The sequence below is a fragment of the Sorex araneus genome, chromosome 2, assembly GCF_027595985.1.
Source record: "Sorex araneus isolate mSorAra2 chromosome 2, mSorAra2.pri, whole genome shotgun sequence".
In the NCBI taxonomy this organism is placed as follows: Eukaryota; Metazoa; Chordata; class Mammalia; order Eulipotyphla; family Soricidae; genus Sorex; species Sorex araneus.
In genome coordinates this window covers 128,420,766-128,436,382 of record NC_073303.1, presented here as the reverse complement: position 1 = coordinate 128,436,382, position 15,617 = coordinate 128,420,766, and the positions used below count along the sequence as shown (strand labels likewise).

Sequence of the window (15,617 nt, the reverse complement as noted above, 5' to 3'; positions counted from 1 at the left end):
GGGCTCTTCATCGTCTGTGCCTTCCCATTTGACCTGACCTAGTACCTACTTGCCTGGGTGTTTGCAAGGTGGAATTCGTTCATAAACCCTGTGAAGGAGGGCTCAACTCATTCATTCCCTGTGAGTTGAGCTGAATTCATTCCTTCCCCCTGAGGGAGAGCCTAATCCATTCATTTCCTGTGAGAGAGAATTGAATTCACTCCTTCCCTGTGAGAGATAACTGGATTCATTCATTCCCTGTGAGGGAGAGCTGAATTCATTCATTCCCTGTGAGGGAGAGCTGAACCCATTCACTCCCCATGAGAGGGAGCTGGCCCCATTAATTCCCCATGAGGGAGAGTTGCCTGGGTGTTGGCAGGTCTCATCCCACTGTGGAGCCCCTCTGCACACAAACACAACAGCAGGGACTCAGACCTGCAGGCTTGCCTCCGTGGCCAGGAGAGCCACTGGTCAGATAAGAGCCTTGGAGCTCTTAGATGTCATACCAGCCTGACATCTAAACTTCTAGAAAACTCTGCACAATGATGCCTTAACTCCCTCAACAAATATTAGACACCAGCTGGGCTCCAGGCACATTGCTCAGGGACCTGGGTTCCAGAAACTAGATCCCCCCCATGGGGGTGCTTGGCTCCAGTGGGGAGAAGCCCGTGGCAGCAAGGAGCAAGGCTGAATGCACAGGTCCGAGGGCTGGGGGCAGCTCCGTGCACAGAGGCTGGGTGGGATGAAGGGTCCCCTGTAGCGGGGGCATGGTGAACAGAGATTTGGAGTGACCATTAGTGGGGAGCGGCTCCCAGCAGAGGGGGAAGCAGTGCCCAGCCCCTGCCCCAACAGGGGGTGTTGGAGGGAGCTAACTGCCTGGTACGAGGGGGGAGGAGTGATGGGACCAGCTGGGGTAAAGGTCAGCACTTTGGGCTTTGTTTTCAGGCTATGGGGACAGTAACGGCACCTTTCATCAGGGAAGGGCTGGACTCTGCCCATGTTCTCAGCGGGACCAGCTCCCTGCTCTGTGGACAGGGAAGGGGAGGCCAAGGGTGGAGCCGGGGACCGTTCCCAGGAAGGCAGAGTAGGAGATGGTAACTCGGGGAGGAAAGGGCTGGGGAAGAGTGCTGGATCTGGGTATCTGAGACAGGTCCCAGGTGTCCCCAGGCACAGGAGAATGCCAGGGGGGCCTGGTGGGGGAGCTGCGTGTGTTCTGCTGTGGCTTACAGGAATCAGACATGTGAGAGGTGGACTGTGTTGCTGGGCCCTGGGACAATGTCTTCTAGGGGCTTAGTGAGGACCATGTCACAGAGATGCAGGCAATGACCAAGGAGCCAGTTCCAAATAGCGGAACATGCAGGCCACTGGGCCTGGACAGAGCTGGCCTGTGGTGTGGGTCCCTGAGAGGCTAAACTACCAGATGTTGCACTGAGTGCAGCTGGATCAGACTGAACCTGAAGGCCCTGCCTTCAGCACCTGCCCTGCCCCCAGTGTATTCTACCTCCCAGGTATTCCAAGTCAGAGTTGGATTCCAGTCAAGAGATCCTAGAGAACAAGCTTCCTGAAACTCCCCTGGATGCAAAGGAAAAGGCCTGTAGGGCACACTTTGGTGCCATCATAAGAACTGACAGTGCTTGCTTGGGTTTGCAGGGTAAATGCATCATCGGTCTGTGCCAGTTCTAGCACACGCTTGGCCAGTGCAGGTGTTGCCAGATTTTATGATTCCAAAGATGAAACGAAAAGTGTCTGTTTATCTTAAACTCAGGCTAGGTCTTGTCAATAGGCAGTTTGTTTTGTTCTTGCTGAGGTTTATCCCCTTAACAGAAAATACTTTGGAATCTGCATTCTGTTGCAGACAAAATCTAACTCAATCCAGAGAGGCACGGGAGGCCATTTGCGTCACGTAGTAAGGGGCAGAGCAGGGATTAGAAAGGTTCTAGGAAAGGTGAATGGGAACCCCAAGAAGAAGTGGGATTGGAGGGTGTTGAGGAATGCATCCATAGGGAGAGGAGAAACCAGCCCCCGTAGGCCTCACCTCTGACCCAGGCATTCAAAGAGAAGGTGTGGACAATGCGAAGATGGTGTAGAAAAAGATCTCACTGTAGAGAAACTTCTTCATTGAAAAGGGACAAAACAGAGTTTAACTTTCTAGGTAAAACATCTGACAAAAGTATGAATTTTAATGTTGCTTCAGTGCAAAAATCTCAGTGCTTTGTTTCTACATTCATAAGGTGATTTATGGATTGTTATTATCCCATTAAATAAATCAACCAGGCTGGAATTGCGTATGCATTTGAACACGTAGAAGAGTCTCCAAAAATCAATGTTTAGAGAAAAGAATTAATGCAAATGTCAATTAAAATGTCAATTAAGGAAAACAACAGCCAGATTTTTTTAAAAAAGCAACAAAACCAGACAATTTTTGTGTCCCCCTTTTTGCTTGCTTGTTTTATTCTCAACTTTCTCATCCACCATTTAGCATACACTAGCCACCTGTGTGAGCTTTAGAGGTGAGAGTCTCTCCAATTCCTGAGAATTTATTGTTCTTATTTTGGGGCCACACTCGGAGGTGCTCAGAGATCACTGTTGGTAGTATTCGGGAGAGCCTGTGTGGTGCTGGGTGATAGATAACACAGGACTGTCCTTCCTGCTCCCAAAGGAGCTTAGGGTTTATTGAGCCACTCCTACGACAGTGCAACTGAATACACCCAATTCTATCAAGCACTAATAATCCTAAATTGCTTTTCTCTTTCCTTGATGTCATTTGTATGGTTTCTTTAGCAATGTCATTTTTGTATAGACACAGGAAGACAGTTCATGCCATGCTCTGTAACACGGGAGTGAATTGACTCCAAAATAATATTTACTCCTGGGCATCCATAATGACTTGACTTAAGCATCAATTTGGCGTGGCAGAGCCTGGCAAGCTCCCCATGACATGTTTGATATGCAAATACAGTAACAATAACAGGTCTTGTTCCCCTGACCCTGAAAAGAGCCTCCAATCGCTGGGAAAGATGAGTAAGGAGAGGCTGCTAAAATCTCAGGGCTGGGATGAATGGAGATGTTACTGGTGCCTGCTTGAGTAAATCGATGAACAATGGGATGACAGTGATACAGTGAAGCCTCAGTTGCCCTTAGTTCCTAGCACTCCAAGAGCAGGGTCCCGAGGAGGGACTGAAGTACCCAGGGCAAGCTGTGAGCTACCCTGGCATTGAAATGGGCCAGGCTAAGCACCCTAATACTTAACTATAAGTTAAGAGCACAGTCATGGACAAAATCTGTCATGACCCAAAGGAGGTAACTGAATAAGGACCCTGCTGGGGTTAGGAAGACTAACCTGGCCTGAGGACTGTGGTCTGGAATATATAGTGAGATGTCCTCAGGAAGAACCAAACTTTAAGCTTGACATATCTCTTACTGTGCTCATACAAAATGACATTGCTAGAAATGTTAGAAATAAATTTACTACAACTATTTAAGTGGATAACTAGCTGGGGAAAGAAGAAAGCAACACACCCTGAATGGAATCCTGCCTTTGAGTGGATCTCCTAGTAATCTGGAGTAATCTCTTTAGATGAGATTTTGTCCTTGAGTTAATCTCCTGGAGGAGTGGCCTTACCTCTCTTTGTTGATTTGTTAATGTTCGACCCCCACCTTTGTATCCCCACCCTCCATGATTTCTATATAATCTAGGCTGTAAGAGTGGGCGGGGAGCAAGAAAGAGAATGAAGGGGGATCTGGAGAGAGAAGCAGAAGGGGAATCAGGAGAATGGAGAGGAGATTGGAATAAATGGCAATTGATACTGACCAGCCTGGCCCTCGTTCCTTCCTTCACCTGCCCATCGCCATCAGCCTCCCTGTGGTAGGCGAAGCGGAGACCACTGAACATGGTCGGCGGGAGAGATAGAGTGCCCTTTGGTAAATACACACCGGGGATCAAACCTGGTTAGCTACATCCAAGTCCCCCTAACCCCTGAATTATCCCCCCTCCTGAGAACTCAAATACTACTAGACCACACCTCATAGCCTGCCTGATGTCCCTTTGAATCTGCCCGCCAAATTCGCATCCGAACCACTATTTTAGAGAAAAGCATGAAAATGAGAGGATGTGCTGAAGTCAGGGTTCCAGTCCACCTAGAGTGGAGCCTCAGCGGTGTTCACCCTCCATACACTGTTGACTCTCCATCTGCAGAGACCCGTGGCTGAAGATGACACCCCAGGGCCCAGATCCCAGGCCGCCAGTGAGCCCAGAGACCTTCTGGGTCCTCACTGAAACCACCACTGGGACCAGCCTCCAGCCAACCAACTCTCTCTGCTGGGGAAGACTCAGAGCCCTGCACTGCTTTGAGCTTGAACAGAGGAAGAAGCAGCATTGATCTTCGGCGTTGCCATTGGAGTGAGGGAACAGGGCCGCCTTAGCACTGCCTTATCACTGCCTCTTCCTCACTGTAGGGAAAGCCCGTGGGAGTGTCTGCAAACTCACCAGAGCACAGACTTATTCTGGCCGTGGGCTTCCTGCCTTGGGCCCTTCCCTCTGCTGGGCCGGATGGTGGCCTGGACATCTCACCTCCTCCTCTTGCTCAAACTGTGCCTGGTCTACCACACTGTAACCTGCTGACCCCATCTGACACAAGTTTCTTTCTGTCTGCACTTAGGGCTTGAGAGTATAGAAACTTGTGACTCAAGAAAATACCTCAACCTCTGAGGTTTTTGCTCTGTTTTTTAAGTTGTGCTGATGGGGGAGAAGAGGGAACCATAAATACTTTCATATATAGTTTTAATCACGTTGAACTTTCTGAGAGTCCCCTCCCCCACCGGTGGCCTTGGAAAGAATTTAAATCTGATACCAAATCACAGTATTAGATTTCCAAAGTCCCCAAATTCACCTTGAAATTCCTTTCATCCTTCTCTGCTGGATTGTGACTTTCTCCAAGAGTTAAACCCCACCCCTAGTCCTACAGCTTTGTGGTCCCAGAATCCAGTTAACTTTCCTTTACGGTGAACCCTTCCTTTGGACCAGGAGAAAAACACTCTTCTGTCCACTAAAAAGTGGAACAAATGGGGGGAAATTATAAGGGAATAACGGGGACCCATGCACTTTGTGGGAAGGAACCCAAGAAATAGTGAAATTGGTGTCTGGACTGCTTGGGAACTAAAAAGTTCACTCATTTTGCTTACATCTGTCCAAAGCCTTGGTTTGCATACTTTTTTATTTTATTTTATTTTGGGGGGTTAGTTACTCTGATATATATTTGTTTGAGTATTCGGGTTATGGAATCTTCTTTTCCCTAATAGAATGTTGGTGCTTTTCTAGCTTTTGCCTTATGTATTGTGTGTGTGTGTGCTTTTGTTCACTGTGTACAGACACCAACTGGTAGATTCTGAGTACATGAAGCACTTACTCAGAGCCTATTGAATGTCCTGTTAGAAGGCAACACAAACTGTTGGTTGTAAGCGTTGAAGTCTTCAGGGCGGTCTCGAAGGGGAGCACGCGAGCCCCAGGGTGTCTTCCTGAAGCTAGACCAGCTCTCTGATCCTTTCACAAGGCATCTCTACATAACTCACTGTGCTCTGCTTTGCAGGAGAGGAAAAGGAGTTTTTTTTTTACAGATGGCCAGAGGCATTTAATAAATACAACTTCAGGTATACCTGGTTCATAGCTAGAATTGTGGTGGGTTCTGATGCTGAAATACCAAACTGCTGGATAAAAATGACTTTTTAAGACACTGTTTGTGCCCAGCTTGCTCTTCAATGCGTCAGTAACCTCTGCTGACTCAAACCAAGGGAGGAAAATGGAGACGTGGCTAATAAAACATCAAATAGAAATGTATTTTCTGCTCTGTGCTTGCACGCTATGTAGGCAGAAATTGCCAGGGGAATCCACAGTCTGGCCCTGGAGATCGCTCAGGAGAGTGGACGTGTTTGCCCGTGCCTGCCGTTCACCCCTGTTCGGAAGTTCTGCCAGCCACATCCAACCTAGGTCACGTCCATTGTCTCCTGATTAAGACCAAGTGCCCTTGTACAAATCTTTCCTGGAGTAGGAAGTTACTTAAAAGTCTCATTTTCAAAGTCTTGCTGAGCAAGCAAAGTAAACAGAGACGTTTATTGGATTAGTAGGGCTGAAATTAAGCAAATTAGTTCCCAACTCTTCACAGGACTCAGGACCACGGGAAGAAGTCAGTGGCAGAGAACTGAACGGGCTTCTGAGATGCTGAATTCTACAGGTCCTTGTGGAAGCAATGTATTTTACTTTCTATGGATACTGCAAATCAGGAAATGGAGAAGAGTGTTGCTAGTCAATCACATCCACCGGAATATGGATCATGATGACGGCGACGATTTTTCTGGTCGCAAGTAGATGGGAGAGACCTACACTAAAGTGTTGGTTTCTCTGAGTTCCCCAGTCTCCAGGGGCTTCCTCCCACCCCCATTTTTTGCTGTAAGCTCACAGGTACTCTCTCACAGAGGAATGCTTACAGAGTATGTAATTCCATCCAGAAAGAAGCCGGGGTTCACTGATGGTCGAGATGTACTGATGACGCCTCCGATTGTACCTTCGCTCTTGATTGAAAGCAGAGAGACCTCCCTCCCGCGTGGCCTCCTTACCGAGGGACGGTGTCGATCCATTTCCTGTGCCCCTCTGTTAATGCATTCCAGGACAGACCCAGAGCAGGAAGCGGGACCCTGCATTTCGGCACCTCCAAGGAGGGGTGTTGATGGGGGTAAGTGTTTGCAGGCTGCAGGTCCCTGCTCTGGCTACCAGAGGATGCACTTCCAATTCTCAAGTTAACCAGCTCCAGTCCAGTAGAGAGCAGAGTGAGGGGGGACACCCCCAGAGGTGTTCACTTTCTCCCCCGTCAGTGGATGACCACCCACATATTATCACTCCCCTTTCCCAGTGAGAAACTGAGCAGCTCATCTGGGTTTCTAATGAGAGGCAATTATCTTTTTGTTCTGTTGAAATCAATCAGAATCTTGCCCCAGTGGGGGGTTTCAGGTTATCCCCAGGAATGTGATTCCAGGGGTGTTTACTCTGAAATAAAAAAATGTGATAATCATTACGTAGAGAGTCAATAATTATAAGCATTTCCTTCTGGAATCAGAGAGAAGGGGGAAAAAATACGAGAAACAGATCAACCTCAAGGGGTGAAAAAAAAAAATCATTGCGTTTCTGTCTGGCCTCTGAAGACACCTGGCGAGGGCCTTTAGCCAAACTTCTTCCAAATGCTGCTGCCTTTTAACATCACTGGAGCCTGGATTGGACCTGCCATCAGGCTCTGCTACACACAGAGCTGAGTTTGTCCGCATATATATTTTTTCCTTCTTAAGGTGAACGCTCTCTGGAGCCAACATAACTGATTTGAACGCAGAGCCACATTTTATGTGTTGTGGGTTAAGTAGGCATATTCTCACCAGAAAACAACTGTTGATTTGGCTTTGAGAGCTAAGACTCACTGGAGGCTGAGATCCGTGGGGAGAGTCTGGGTCTGTCAGAGGGAGGGACATGAGTTGAGATATGTCAGTGGTCAAAACTTATAGGACTACTTGAGGTCTGAGACACACCATCCAGAATTTGGGAGGCAGTTCTCATGAGGGCACAGGTGAGGGCCATGTAATGGTCAGGCAGAGCCCACCAGCAAGGGTCTCCACAGACACCCCGCCCCCCTTAGTCTTTGCTCCTATGGCATCTGCCCATAACTTGAGAACAAGAACATGATTTTAAATACCAGGTGAAATTCTAGAGGCTTTTGGCCTGCCACACAGGGATGCTGACAAGCTCAGCTGAAACCCACTTACAAGTTTCAGCTCCCTCCAATTCAGAGGGAGCCCCCAGAAAGTTCTGAGGTGTGGAGGGAGACAGTGGTCACAGTCAAGGGCTCCTGGTGGAGCAAGGAACTGGCATCGCTTAGGCTATTTCCTAAAGACTCTGCAATTGACCTCTTACCCTGAGCCCAATTTTCTCCAGGGAACCCCAAGATGATGTGTGGATGTCAGATTAAAATCCACACTTACTTTCTTGACCACGCAGTGATGCTGGATTGATCAGTTCTGCAGAAGATCCACCGTCGGATGCCAAGGGCAGCTTCTGGTGCAAGAAAGCAAACATCTCCCTAAGATTTTTCTGTGTGCATGACCTTGGGGTAAGAGGTAGGTTTGGTGCAGGGGGACCCTCTCATTATGGTCTCAGGAAAGCTCAAGGGGCATTTTCATTTTAAGAGGAAGGCAGAAAAACTAGGGTTTGGGTTGGAGCCCAACTTTCCCAAGAGCCTCAGCTAGTGGCCACACAGGGATTCACTCAACTCTGTTCTAGGATATTCCCCAGCCAAACCCCACTCCCGGCTCCCTCAGTGGCCTGAGGGAGGGGCCCAGGGAACACAGCAGAGGTGGAGGGGTGGGAGATGCTTGGAAGGCTAAGCGGAAGGCAGGCCAGGGGTTGGGGGGACGTCACTCACAGAGCACAGCATTAAGGGCTTGGAGAAACGTGTCTCGCTCGACCCAAGTGTACTTACGCTCACGCTTTCTGCATTACGCTGCCGCCAGCATTTCCAAACCACCTTCTCTGCAGAGATGTTTGTTTCCTTCCTGAGTTGTTTGAGAAGTCCCTGTACCCTGCCCTCCGTGGCTCAGTATCGTGAAGGGAGGAACGTGCAGTGATCAGTGACCAATGATCACACTCTCCTCAGCTCTTGGATGTCCAGGCGAGGGAGATTCTCAGTGACATTTATATAGCTATCCTCGAGACTTCAGGAAGAGTCTCAAGAGCTTCCTATTTCTCCCCCCTCCTCTTTTTCCCTCTATACATCATTTCACTGTTTTCCTTGAAAATACCCACAGAGGTGAGAGGGTGGTGGAAAATCCCAACCATACACACGCAGGAATTTCATAACATTTTTGTGCATCTAAAATTTTTCTTGAAATTGACAAAAGAATGTGGGATCTTGTCTGTAAAAAAACATCTGCCGGGGGGCGACCGGGGGAGAGCCCTGACAGCTCTCCCGGTGGGCTGCCCCGGGTTCAAGGGGTTGGTCCAGGACTGCTCACCCAGCTGGAGCGGCCTGAGCCATGGGGCAGACGGAGGAGGAAACGAGGGCCAAGCCAGTTGATCAATCAGTTGTCATTTATTCCATTCTCTCCTGTCTCTCTCTCTGCTTCTCTCCCAGCTCTGGATCTCTCTCTGGATCTCGCCCCCGGATCTGGCCCCCCAACCCACTCTTACAACCTAGTTAAATCCTCCCAGCATGAGGGAGATGCGGCTTACACATAGGTGTGGTCACAATCAATAGGGATAAAGTTCTTTCCCTTGGGGGATGCTCCTTCTAGGACAGGGCGGAGTCCCATGCGTGTGTTTCTCCTCTCCTCATCCAGCAAACATATAAGCATTCATAATATTGATCATTTTGTATGGACACAATAAGAAACACATTAAGCTTATAGAATTGCTCTCCTGGGGTCATCTTGATCTCAGACTACAGATCTCAGACTACAGAGCTCAGGCCAGATTAGTCTTTGCTATCCCTAGCAGGGTTCTAGTCTCGTTGTTACTTTTGGATCATGACAGTGTTTATTCATGATCAAGCTCTTAACTTATAGTTAAGAATTAGGCACTCTGGCCAGGTCTATCTCAATGCCAGGGTAGCACATAACTCACTGCTTGCCCTGGATCTGTCCCGTTCCTTGTCCAGACTCTGCTTTTGGGGTGCTAGGAACTGAGGGCAACTGAGGCTTAAGTCAAGGAAGCAGATGCCCGGGAGGGTATAATATTCGAGGCCAATTAAATCCCAAGTAACAAAAGCATAATATTGTCTTCTTGTGTCTATACAAAAAGGACATTGCTTTAAAGTAAATTATTCAAAAGACATAAGGAGAGGAGAAAGACAATATCAACTTATAATATAAGTTCAGTGTCCTAAGAAGATCTGACCTTACAAATTAACAGTTTCATTAGGGGGGAAAGCTGATTAACTGTTTGGGGAAGAGAGCATAGAGAAATAGTTACAGCTAAACAAAGGGATAGGAGTGTCTCGGGAGCACCTTGATGGGTGTGACAAGCTAAGCTCCTTGTGGCAAAGGGGGAAAGGACAAAGCAATGTCATCCTACACTTGTCAATGGCAGGGTGCAGGTGAGCTGTGCTGGAGGGGAGGAAGGGCAGGGGGATGAACAGGGGTGACAGGGGTGGGAGAGGGGAGGGTATTTACTGGGGGCTGGGCAGGGCGGAGAGATGGACGAGGTGAGTGTCACATGCATTTAATTCTGGGACACATGCAGTTAACTCTGGGAAGACGAGCCGGGGCCATGAGAGCCAAAAACATGGGGGTTAATGGGGAAGAGGCAGGTGGGGGCATGGAAGGGAACCTCTGTCACAAAGATCACATGCCCGTGGGTCCATTGAAGTTCTAAGGCAGGGAGGGGGTGCCACAGAGATGGGCGCTGGTTGTACCACCTCTGGTCTCCCAGGGGAGCTGGAGCCTCTCATGCCCGACATCTTCTTTACCACAGGGGGCTACTTAGTGGCTTGAAGTCTGTGTCCCCTGTCAGAGTTGGGGAGAGGCGCCTCAAAGAAAAGAAATGCCTCCCTGGAGAGGGCATGGAGTTGGATACTTGCATCAGGACAGCAAATCTTTCTGGGGAAGGGGCGGGAAGAGGAGTTGCTGAGGATTACTCCTAACTCTGTGCTCAAGGATCACTCCTAGCAGTGCTTTGTGCACCCTATGGGGTGCAACCGAGAATTGAAGCAGGTAGGCTATAAGTGCTGCACCCCCAGATTCTTTTTTTGTTTTTTGGGCTCCATACCTGGATATACTCAGGGGTTAGTCCTGACTCTGTACTCAGAAATTACTCCCGGTGGTGCTTGGAGACCACATGGGATGCCGGTGATCAAACCTGGGTTGGCTGCATGCCAACACAAGTGCCCTTCCCACTATGCTATTGATCACGTCCCAGAACTCCAAATCTTGGACCACTTATTGTTATTTTGAGGTATTACTGCCAAGTGTGTGTGTGTGTGTGTGTGTGTGTGTGTGTGTGTGTGTGTGTGTGTGTGTGTGTAATCCGAGCTAATTGAGGTCACAGTGGCCACTCAGCTGGGCTGTAGGTGTAGAACTTGTTCCTTTGTCTGTGCAGGGCTCCTGTCTTTGCAGGGAACCACGCCCAACAGTGCTTGGTGTCTCTTCCCAACGGAGCTGGGACTTGCCCACATAGAACGCACGCTCTCGCCTTGACACCTTCCGGCTGGCCCTCCTTAGGCCTTTGTAGGGAGGACCCAGGGGTGCAGGAGGGGAAGGGGCGTGAACCGCTACTCCAAAGCTGCACGTACATGCACAGAAACAGGCGTCTCTGACTTACCAGGCCCTTCAACTGGGGAGACTAGGACACCAGTTCACTCACTTTTCTGCAAAACAATGAAGGTCAAGTGCAGAGAGAAGGGAGGGAATGTGCCCATTTCTCATGACCTTTTATTATCTGGGGAGGACTCCTGAGCAGGGCTCAGGGACTCAGGGGCCCGCCCTGCAGTTCTCAGCAAACCAGGCCATGGTCCAGCATGAGGACCTGAGGACACAGAGCGGCGATTCCCTGGGCCAGTGTTCAGAGGCCTCCAGAGCCACACTGGGGGTGCCCTGCAGTGCCACAGACCAAGTGGGGTTGGTCGTGCTGGCCCTCTGCCCCCATCCTGATCCTAGCAGGAGTGCCTTCCCTCGCCTCTCTCCGTGCACCCCAGTCCACTCCTCCAGCCTTTATCCGGAGCTTCTGAGCTTTGCCCTGGTGTGGGGGCCACTGTGCAAGACTAAACTGGAGGTGCCAGAACCTGGGGGCCACCTTCTCAGTTGCTCCACTTTGTCTGCACCCAAGAAGCAGAGCTGACAGGTGAGTGACCCCAGGCCCCGAAGGACATGGGGTGGAGCCTGCCCCTTCCAGACAGCCGAGGACCCTCTGCAGAGTCTCAACCCCCTGTGAAGTCCACACAGGCTGCTCACGGGCCCTGCACACAAGGAGGAGACCCTGGCTTCTGCCACTAGTCCTGGTCTGTGGGTTTGCACATGGGGACACTTTCTCCTCTTGCACTAAATGGCCAGAGCCCAGAGGTGCTCCTGCTACCTCTAAAGGGATCAGAAAGAGGGGCCCTCGAAGCAATGGAGAGAGCCGGGGGCTGATGCACTGGGGTGGACAGCTGAACCTGCACCCTTGCAGAGGTGGCCAAGGAGTGTCTGGCACCACACCTGTCAATCTCCCTCCCGCTGCCATGCTGGGAACCCAGGAGCACAGAGTACGAGTGCAGGGCATGCACCCAGCAGCACTCAGGAAGGACCTGCTGCTCGGCTGCTGCTTCCTGGGAGGTGGAGCTCTGACCCTGTGCACCGACAAGAATTATTTAAGCCCGAGGGTCCTTCAGGGAAGAAAATGGGCTCAGGGCTCTGATAGTGCAATAGGTAATGCACCTGCCTTGCCATGACCAACTTGGGTTTGGTTGCCAGCACTCCGAATTGTCCTCTAATCAATGCTAGGAGCAATCCCTGAGGGCAGTGCCAGGAGTAAGCCCTGAGCACTGCCGGGTGTGGCCCCAAACCCGACAAAGCCATGGCTCCAGGAGTCCAGCTGGTGTGGGCACACGTGAGACTCCGAGCCCAGCCCTAGAGCTGCATGCGCTCAGGGTGTGGCCCCGGCATTGCCTGCCCCACCAGGAATCACCCCTAACTCTAACAACAAAAGCATAAAATAAAGGCGACCCACACGATGGTCCCTGGGCTTCCTCTTCCAGGACGTCAGGAACGGACAGAGATGAAGTGATCCCCACTTCTATGTCTTCCAGAAGGGTCAAGGCAACCCCAGCCCCCCCGCTTCTAGTGTAATCATGAGAGGCCCCGGTGACAATAGAAAGCCCTGGAAACAGGAGCTGACCGGTCTGGAGCTGGTGGCCCAGCCATGTCCCGCCGGCACATTCGCTAAACGTGATATGGGTCAGGATGGGGGGCGCGGGGGAGGGGGTGGCTGGCCACTTTTTCCTGGGTAACCAAAGATGCCCGCGGCCCTCCCGCTCTCACTCGGCCCATTCTTCCTGGGGTTGCCAAACGCAGTCAGGTGTGAGGCCTGGGCTTGTAGGGTGCCCAAATATTTTCTTGGAAAGTAATCTCAGTCAATTAGAGCTCCGGGTCTCAGTTCCGAGGATGGGCTTCTGAATGCGCCCGCTGATGGATCGGCGGGGCCGTGCTCCCCGCTTCTTCAGGCAACGATCGATCTTTATCAGAAGGGTCTGTTGACGGATGGGCTATCTCGGCTCTGATGTGCTGTTTGATGCTTTTCGGAGACATATGCCCCTTTGTGTGACGGGATTATCTGATCGACGCGCCAATGAGGCTCAGGTTTTCCGAAGCATCTCCGCTCGGGGAAGCCCCGCTTGGGGCTGGCGTTTTGTTTTGTTTTTATTTGCCTGGGATGGAAACCGTACAAGCCACGCAGGGAGGGAAAAGGTCTAGTTTGCACATTCAAGTCTCTGGACCCTGTGCTGTGTTCATAGTTCCGAGAGCCCGAACTGAACCGAGTTTGGGTTTCCCAGGGCCTTGCAGATACTCTAGCCCCCACCCGGCCATCCTCCTCTCCCTGCGACTGTGCCACGTAACGGGAGCCCAGCATTAGATTCCACATACAAAGCCACTTCTGCAGCATCTTGTCATCATCTCGCCGAGCGTGCTTTGAAGCCGGGTTGGGTTCTGGACCCAGAGTCTGCGCAGGGGAGGTTCAAGTGCACTGCGCCGGATTATTTACCCAGATGCGGTTCATTGTGGGGTGGAAGAATGGCCCCTTTCTGGCCTCCTCTTGGTCACACAAGACAGGGGCGCTTCAGAGCAGTATCAGCCTTTCTCATCGGAAACCAGCCCCGTCGTGTTTGAAATCTTGAACTTAATCCAGAAGCAGGAAGTGTAGTCATTTGTGCTGCTGTTGCCGAGAAAAGTAGGCGACCTTTTCCCCATGGTTCACATTGCCCCTTGGGCTGAGTCCCGGGAAGGCAGGCGACGAGGCTCGTGGCGAGAGAGACAGGAGGGGAGCTTTGCCTGTACCAGCAGGGTACCCACTATGTGCCGGGAACATCGCCCCCACGGAGAGAGACTCACACAAAAGGCTGGCGCACTGTACCTCAAACTCTCTCCCTGGTCCCTCTCAGCTTCCCACCCCAATGGCAGGTAAAGCTTCAGTTTGGGGGTTTTGAACTGGGGGAGGAGGTGGGGCAGGCAAAGGGTCTCTTTCAAAACTCCTAAGCAGGCAGGTGGATGGACTCATAGACTCACTCACTAGCAGCACCCAGCTAGGCCCTGGCTGGTGGAGCCCGTGAGCTTGGGTTTGGTTTCCATCCTTGGAGCTGAGACCCGAAGCTCTAATCAACTGAGATTACTTTCCAAGAAAACAGCTCAATTAAAAAACAAAACAGCAAAATTGACTTCAGCTTTGATGACACCCCAGCGGTCTGGCATGTTTGTACACTTTTCCCACTCAGCACGACTCCTTCCAAGGTTACCATGAGGCCATGCTCGCTTTCAGACATGCCACAGAAGAGAATCACCGAGGACGCACAGTTTTTCCCCAAGAGGGAGTCCCAAGGCAGCACCCAATGAGTGAGTGGAGAGTTGCTCTCTGCGCTCTGGTCTGTGGGATTGGTTGGACTTGCCAGGTCATCTGGAGCAGTTTATTCCTATGCAGGGATGGGCCCCTATCAAATCTGAATCTGTCATCTCTCCTCCTCTCTCTCTACCGAGTCCCTTTCTGACTGATGTACTAGCTGGGGGGAATAGGCAATGGGAAGATAAGAGGAAATGAATACGTAAATGAGGGAAGAAAGTTCATGCTCCGTCCTTTGACATCTGTATAGAAAAGGTCACAGGGAACAGTCCTATTTAGGGCTTATTTCTTGATCTTGGGGTGTTCGGGGCTGACTACCCTATGGCGTGGGGATCTGAGCAGAGAATGGGGGTCGGCCAGGCAATGACTTGGGGTGGGGTGGCCTGACCCCACACATGGCCAGTGCCTGAGCTTCCTGCACAGATAAGCTTGGCGGGGACTCAGGCGGGGGGCAGTACAGGGACAGGAGCAGGTCAGCGTGGCTGAGTCTGGAGAGCAATGAGGTGAGGGAAGGGAGAGCACCTGCAGTAGACTGCGGCAGGGACACAGAGTGGGGTGGTGGCACGTCCTGGAGACAAGAACAATGACACAACATGATTCTGTTGGAGGAGTTGGAGCTGAATGCTGAGAACAGGGGGGAGCGGGCCGTGGATCCAAGCAGGGATCAGCTCAGAGGCCTTTGGCAAGGCTGAATTTGGCATAAACGGTAGGAAGACACAGATGTGAAAGAATCTTTCCCACCCTCCCCACACTCTTTGCAGGATTAGGGTTATTCACAACAGCCGGGGTGAATTCCACCCAAATGCCCCTCAGCACAGGGCTGTTAAAGGGACTGGGGCCCAGACACTTAATGGGGTACCACTGCCATAAAAATGGTGAACTGTGCTCCCTGGGACAGCACAGAGGCCTGGGGGTGATGGTGTTGTGTGAAATGAGTCAGCAGCTGCGAGACTGTTAGACTGTTAGCTGGGCAGTTCTGCCCCCACATGGCACGTGAATAATTCAATCAAAGTGGCAGAAGAAAACC

At 50.9% G+C, this 15,617-nt stretch overlaps 1 pseudogene; it reads right to left on the bottom strand.

Moving 5' to 3' along the window:
* Positions 1–3,871, bottom strand: part of LOC105943401 (ATP synthase F(0) complex subunit B1, mitochondrial-like) — a 36,129-nt pseudogene extending 32,258 nt beyond the window's left edge.
* Between the last annotated feature and the right edge of the window lie 11,746 nt (positions 3,872–15,617).